Genomic DNA, 7,417 nt, shown 5'->3' on the forward strand with positions numbered 1-7,417 from the left:
AAGAAGAAAAAACCCAATTTATGTCCAGAGATACTTTCATGAGGTACACAACACGGGTTTTGCTTCCTATATAACTGACAAGGTGGAGTACATTGCAAGGGCAATTACATTTCCCTTTTAAAATAATCTCCGCCATTCTAATGTCTTTTGACAGCTCCGAGACTCCTTTTTCGTGTGTGTTGGGGGGCATAGGATTGGCTAAACAGAAATCTACCCGCAAACTCCACCAATCAGTTTGGTTGATCTGGGTGTTTCCAGGATGTCAGATACCACCCTTGCAACTGCTCAGTTACGTGGGTTTCACATTCTCCTGTTTAGGTTTTGGAGTTTGTCATTAGTTTTATGTAAGTTGTCCTTTTCTCCTAAGGGACAAATGAGTTTTTAATTTCCTCCAATTAAAAAAAAAGCTTTAAACATTTTAATTTTACAAGTGTGTAAAAGGGATAGGCATGGGGCAGTTGAAGACTAGAATTAAAATTTAGCCTGGTGGAAACCCAGTTTTGAAGCAGAAAACTATTACAGATCCCAGCATGTAGTGTTTCCTAAAGGAGAGAAAAAATTCCAGACAAGAAGGAAGCCTTCAGTGTCCCTCCCTCAACTGTGCGTTTGCTCTTTCCCAAGGTGCCTAGTGACCTTCAGCATTTGCCCTTCAGTAGAAGCTCCTCCTTCCTCCTGGGTGGAGGGAGAGAAAACTGAGAGCTTGGGGATCCCACGATGGACCCCTTCTTACAGAGCTGCATGGTATCAGCAAATACTTCTATGGGTCTTAGTTTTCCTATCTGTAAGTTGGAAAGAAATAATCCACAACTTACCAAACTTTTTCAGGATTAAATCAAACCCCCATTTTCCTCTGAGATATCAGCGGCCCAATGCTATGCACTTTCTATTAGTACCATCAAGTCTCCGAGGTGTTCTTCAATGTAAGAAACCCTTTAGTTCCATTAACCAGCAAGGATAAAAATCGTTAGTTCCCACACCAGCTCCTTATTTTCACCATGTACCTTAAATTCCCAGTTTAACTGATTGAGAGGAGCTGATTATTAGTGGGGAAGAGGCAATGGAGAAATCATTTCTACCCCAGATTAGATCAAGGCCTGCAGAGGTTCATTTGAGAGTAACAAATCAAATGGTGATTCTAAATCTGAGCTTTAAAGAAACATTTTCTCCCAGATAATTCCTTTTGAATTAAAAGAAGAATTTTTTTTTAAAGGAAAGAATAAAGTCTATTTGCAAGCAGGGTAAGAGTGAAAGAAGTAAGGTGAAGAAAGTAAGGTGAATTTTCAATTGTACTTAGAATTCATCAGAAGGGGTTAAATTCTCCTTTTCAGTGAACAGAAAGGCAGAAAGTGGTTTTGCCCAGAAAAGTGTTAGAAGTACAAAATGCTTCCCCCTACCCCATGATGAAAACAGGAATGAAGAAAAGAAAATGCTTTGAAAAATGAAAAGAGATAGAAAGCAAACATCAAGCAAAGAGGGTAATCGTGGTGTTGTTAGCAAATGAATGAATGAATGAATACATATACAAAATGACAGAAAATATGATTTTGGTATTGTTTGCAAAAGAATTAAAGACGATTATTTTTTGCCAGTCACAGAGCTCTAAGTAGAAACACTGATGATCATGCATTTTTTAAAATTCATGGCATTAATTTGATTTGTCATTAATTAGATGAGCAAATTAGGGAATGCCTGTTTTAGGGAAATGTTCCAAAAATAACCTTGTAAAATCAGGTTAGAGACACACTGTATGCCCTCAGAGCAACGGGGAGTAAGAGGGAAAATGTGAAATTAGAATGTGATCTATAATAGCCACTTCACTGGTAAAGATGATGGCACCTCCATTATCAATCAGGACCTAGTCTGATGTCTAATTTCACTGCCTGTCTAACTGATCAAATTAAATTTAATACAAATGAGAAAATACTTGACTAGGGGGAAAAAGAGCTATGCCATCTTGCTTTCTATTGAATGAAATCTGAGCCATTATCAAGGGCAGGGGGGAAAAAAGCTTCAATACTTTTTCAAAGTAAAAAAAAAAAACAAAACAAAACAAACAACAACAACAAAAAATTTCCCAACTGACCTGGCAAAGAATATCATTGGCAAAAACATTTGGAATTCCTTGAGCTTGCTATGTACTCAGAATGGAGCATGGCTGAACTGTTTTACTTCAGTTATTTCGCCAAAGTTTCCATGCCCATTCTGTGCCAGGTTCCAATCCTTGCTTTGTGGGTAAATGGTGCCTCCTCCCGACAGCTGCAAGCCACTGTGGGTCTCATTTTCAGTGCTGCTTGCTTTCACCACTTTTGGATGTAGCAGAGCTGTTGATAGATGGTTTACTACTCTGCAGATGTTTGAAAACAAGACTCACCCAACAGGAAATGCTTCCTGGTTGCATCCAAAGCATCTTCACTTCTGTTTCCCACATGTACTTGGCAGTACCAGCAAGGCAGACAGTTCCCTGGTCCTCTGCACTACCCTTTGTGCTGAAAGTCATCCTGAGTCAACAGGAATTGAGGGTGTGCTGCATTTTTAAAGCAGGGGCAGCACAGGTTGTTCAGAGCTGAGGAGCCCTGCACGGGAGTCTACCAGGCTGCTGGGCCTGAAGCAATCAGTGGGGTACAGAGTTCTCAAAGGGCAGGAGGTCCTGACCTGGATCAGTGGCAAACCCTCCTTGGGCCTCAGTTTTTCTTATCAACAGACGAAGGCTGTGGGAAAGGATGCTTCTAGCTCAGGTACTCACTGTTTTCCTGTTGCAGCTTGCTTGTTTCAGCATCTGAAGTTCCCTCCCCACTTCTTTTAGAAATGTAAAGAAATGACTCCCTCCTACCCCCAACCCCAGTGCTAGGATTGAACCCAGGGCCTGGTGCATGCAAGGCAAATGCATGACCACTGAGCTACACCCCCAGCTCCCTAATATTTATATATATATATATATTTTTTTTTAATAATTCACAAAACAGAAAACTTGACGAAGACCCAAGGCTCTCAGCCCGCCTCATCTGGACTTTCTTTCTGCCCCCTTGTCCTTTCTGTGGCCCCTCTGGCACCTGCTTCATCTTGGTCCCTTTTGACAGTCTCATCACTCCTGATGTGACAGTGTGTCTGTGTCAGAGCTGCCATCTGGGATAGCCTTTCTTTATGTCTCTGCCTCGTCCATTTCAATTTTCAAATGGCTCTTTTGTCCTCTACCTATACTTTCAAATTCCCTCCCCGTCTCCTCCCTTCCTGGCCTTCCTCCTAAACCTAGCTCCTGTTCTCAGCTTCACACTGGCGTTTCCCGGGTGATCTTGACACACTCATCTCTGCCCAACTATATATTGTGTATTATGATTTGAATGAAAAATGTCCACCATACAGAAGTTGTTCTGTTTTCTCTCCATCATTGACTTGTCTCAGCAGATATTGCCACACTGATTCACAGATTCATGTGAGTCTAAGCATATAGATGGCTGTTAAGAGGGATACAGAAATACACTAGAAAGAGTCCGTGGCTCCATGCTTCACACATGGGTGGAGAATGTGGATACTGTAAAAAATAAATCAGGTCTTAACCCTTACAGAAAATGAATGACAAATACAAAGTTTCCGTGTGTGTGTGTGTGTGTGTGTGTGTGTGTGTGTGAGAGAGAGAGAGAGAGAGAGAGAGAGATTGTTTACGTATGCATGGGATATAGTAATACAGCTTCTTTCTTCAATATGAACACCCTCCCATTTTATTCTGGTCAGTAATATTTAAAATATAGAAACACTTCTCCTTAGAATATCTGAATTAAAATAGTTATTTCTTCATGTACAAAAAGAATTCAAAACATTTTAGGGTCTAGCTTTTTAAGAGACATTGTGTGACAGCTGATTTATTTCATTTGTTGTTTCATGGATGTGAAAAATATGTCATTACCACTGTGGCTGTAAGAACTATAAACGATACGTTATTGCAAGTGTTCTAAAAAAATCAGAACAAAACTAATTTATTATAGTTCTGTCTTCATTTGTACACCACAGGTTGGTGAGTTCAACACAACAAAATTATCTCTTCTTTTAAAAGTGTCTACTAAAGATAAAAAGAATAAGGTAACAATTAACATGTAGTTTGTTACATTAAAAAATCTGATATACATATTTCTATTGTCTGTTAGCTTTTTCTAAGCCTCTTTAACTATTACAAAAAAAAAGAGGAAAAATGAAAGAGAAGTGGTTGTTGAAAGGCAAACATTCAATTCAGTTGATACAACATTACAGTACAGTCAACTAAAGTCACTCAAGGAGGTAGCCAGTCTAGTCAGCTTCTTGGGTTAAAGTCTGTAAACCAGATTGCTACAAAATGTTCGATGCTGCTTCAAAACTGTATATTAATTACCTTTTTTTGGAGTATGCGGAACTTCCTACTGATGGCTTCAGAAGAAGGGGTCATGCTATTGGTCAAAGCACAGGGGAACCCCAACCTGTCATTAATCATTTTACTGAGCACTGTAGTTAGGATAGCATTATTGAGTTTAGCACAACAACTAAAATAAAATAATAATAATAATAATAATAATAAAAGTAATAATCATCATAATAATAATGATAAGAATAAAAACCAAACACAAACTGGAAGCCTAGAGTTGCTGCCAGCCGTGTGGAACCCTTGCGATAGGCTATACTAAAAAAATTGAAATATCCACCTGTCCTCTCCACTCTGCCACAAACTAGCAAAGTCAAAAATACAAAAGTCTTCAACTGGTTACTTTTGAAGAATAAAGCAAAAACGTCTTTGTGCTCCTTACTACCAGAAACAAAATATCCACTGAGTTACCACATGTAGTAGCTTCTGGATGTGTCGACCTGGGTTGGCTTGGCCTCTGCCGAACCATCCTGTCTTTCTCGCTGTCACCTTCCCAGAGGTTAATGAGTGGTGGGTACAGCTCGTTCAGGGGGATGGAAGAGGTTTTTTGCATATACTTTTTTTAGGGAATGGTGGTAGTTTTTCCTCTTAAATCTCTTGGCAATGTACACAGCCATGGATGCGAGGCTAATGACGGCGAACATGGACCCCATGACCGCGGCGAGGGCTGTGCTGGTTTCTTGGTCAGAGATGTCCAGGGCAAAGGCAGCAGTTTTGTTTGTGATGTTGATGCATGACTTTTGAGTCTGCTGGTGAATGTTGGACACAGTGAGGCATACTTCGTAATCGGTAGAAGGCTGCAGATGGGCCAGGTTGTATTCATGAACGTCTACTGGGACCCTGGCCGTGTATGTGATGTGGGGGTTGTCGATCTTCATGGTGGCCGACGACCATTTTAAATTTGATGTCCTGACATTGGAGTTGACCTTCCAAGACACTAAGATGGAATGAGATTCCGTCTGCTTGACATAGATTTTCAGCACCTGGGTACCATCCAGAAGGGTTCCATTGACCTTGATGGTGGCCACCCGAATGTCTGCCTCTTGGACATTCTGGGCAACACACGTGTATCTTCCTGAGTCTTTGATCTGTATATTAGCTATTTCCAAGGTACCTTCACTGCTTAGCTTGTATTTTTCCGAAAGTGTATCCACCGTTATTTTATTTCCAATGGGAGTGACCCAGTAAATTTCAGGTTCTGGCTCAGCCATGGCCAGCAGTCTAGAAAAACTGTAGTGCCAATCTCCATGTTTAAATGATTTGGGAATGTGTCGTGAGAGATCATTGGCAGGCACTGTTCACTTGAATCCTGGATTAAAACTTCCTTCACCTGCTGCCCTCTGTATTCGGGGGGCATGGCACAGAACATGGATAAAGGCTCCATGAAGCAGATGTTGGTTTTGTTGGAGTTAATCCAGTGGATGACACAGTCACAACTCAAGGGATTGCTGTGGATACTGATCTCCTACAGATTGGGAAGGGACTCTACCGTCTTCTGGTAAACAGCATTCAAAGCATTGTTGTTCAGCATCAAGCTTTCCAGGGCAGGAACACTTCGGAAAGCAAAGCAGTGGATGTAAGACAATTTGGGGTTATTGGTGGCTTCTAGCTTTGTGAGTTCTGGTAGGTTATCCAGGGCATAGCGGTCCACGGAAACAAGTTCCCCCATATTGTTTATCTCTAGTTCTTTTAACCGGAGCATGTTTTTGAAGTCTCCTTCTTGGATTTTGTGAATGGGATTTTTGTTGAGGTCTAAGAATTTCAAATTGGGGACTTTTTGCAGGGTGAGTTGAAGGACTTTGACCAGTTTGTTATCATAAAAAGACAGGCTCTCAAGGCTATCCAGGCCCACCAAGGCATTTCCAGGGATAACAGTGAGATACATTCCTGCCAAAACTAAGCTTCTCAAGTTTGAGAGGGTTTTAAAGTTCATATCCAAAATTCCAATCACAGGGTTTTCCCCAATCATCAGAATTTCCAGGTTAGGTGTCGAATCAAACCAGCTATTATCAATGACCTTCAACTTTTTGGAATTCAGGTGGAGCCTTAGAAGATTTTTTAAGCCTGCAAAGGCATTAGCAGAGATAGTGCTGATCTGGTTGTGGTTGATGTAGAGTTCCTGGAGGTTGCTGAGGTCTTGCAGACAATAATCAGTCATCTCTGTGATCTGATTTTCCTCCAAATGCAGAGTAGTGAGCTGAGTCAAGTTCGCCAGCCCTACCTCCTTAATATTGGTAAAGCTGTTTTGGGAGAAATCTAGCTCAGTCAAGTTGAACAGCTGTTGAAGTTCATCTACCATCTTCGCGATGTTATTGCTCTGTAAGAGAAGCACTTGCGTGTCACTAGAAAGGTTACTAGGAATCCTCGTGAGGCGGAGATCATTACAGTCGACTGTGGTGGCTTCCCTGTAGGTGGACTGCGGGGTAAACCAGGGTCGAATTTCACAGACGCAGAGTTGTGGACACTCACTATTCTGTATGGAAGACACCGTGAAGGAGGTCACTAGCAAGCCTAGCACCAGTTGGCAAGCGGCTGCTACCAGGCTAACCCCAGCCATGCTGGCTTGCCGAACAAGCTCAAGTCTCAGCCCTGGGGAGTGAGTTTTAACAAAATGAGAACTCCATCTGTCGACACAGAGCAGAAAATGTAAACATTCGAGTAGTCTCTGTTGAGATGTACAGAATGCCGGAGTCCAAAGGGATGATGTTCTGGACTTTTCAAAAGGCAGAAAGCAATTGGGAGTCTTTCAGCTGTGTCTCTAGATTCCAGGCATGCACACAGCTTCTCATCCGAGTGACCTCAGCCAAGAGTCAGAAACTGTGTCTGAAAAGTAGATTAGGAAAGGTGTTATGCTTGTTCCACTACTTTCTGCACTACAGCCTTCTTTTTATTTACTAAAAAGGCATAGTCACTTACAATTCTAATAAGAAGAAATGTTTAAATGCATTCAAATAGGCAAATAAGCTATAAAACATCAGGATACTCACTATATCCCTCTTACTATACTAAAAGCAGTTAATGTTCCTTCAC

General features: G+C 41.3%; 1 pseudogene; it reads right to left on the reverse strand.

Moving 5' to 3' along the window:
- Positions 1-4,794: 4,794 nt before the first annotated feature.
- On the reverse strand, positions 4,795-6,944 carry LOC143640958 (leucine-rich repeat neuronal protein 1-like; annotated as a pseudogene).
- Between the last annotated feature and the right edge of the window lie 473 nt (positions 6,945-7,417).

Source organism: Callospermophilus lateralis, unplaced genomic scaffold, assembly GCF_048772815.1.
Source record: "Callospermophilus lateralis isolate mCalLat2 unplaced genomic scaffold, mCalLat2.hap1 Scaffold_79, whole genome shotgun sequence".
In the NCBI taxonomy this organism is placed as follows: domain Eukaryota; kingdom Metazoa; phylum Chordata; class Mammalia; order Rodentia; family Sciuridae; genus Callospermophilus; species Callospermophilus lateralis.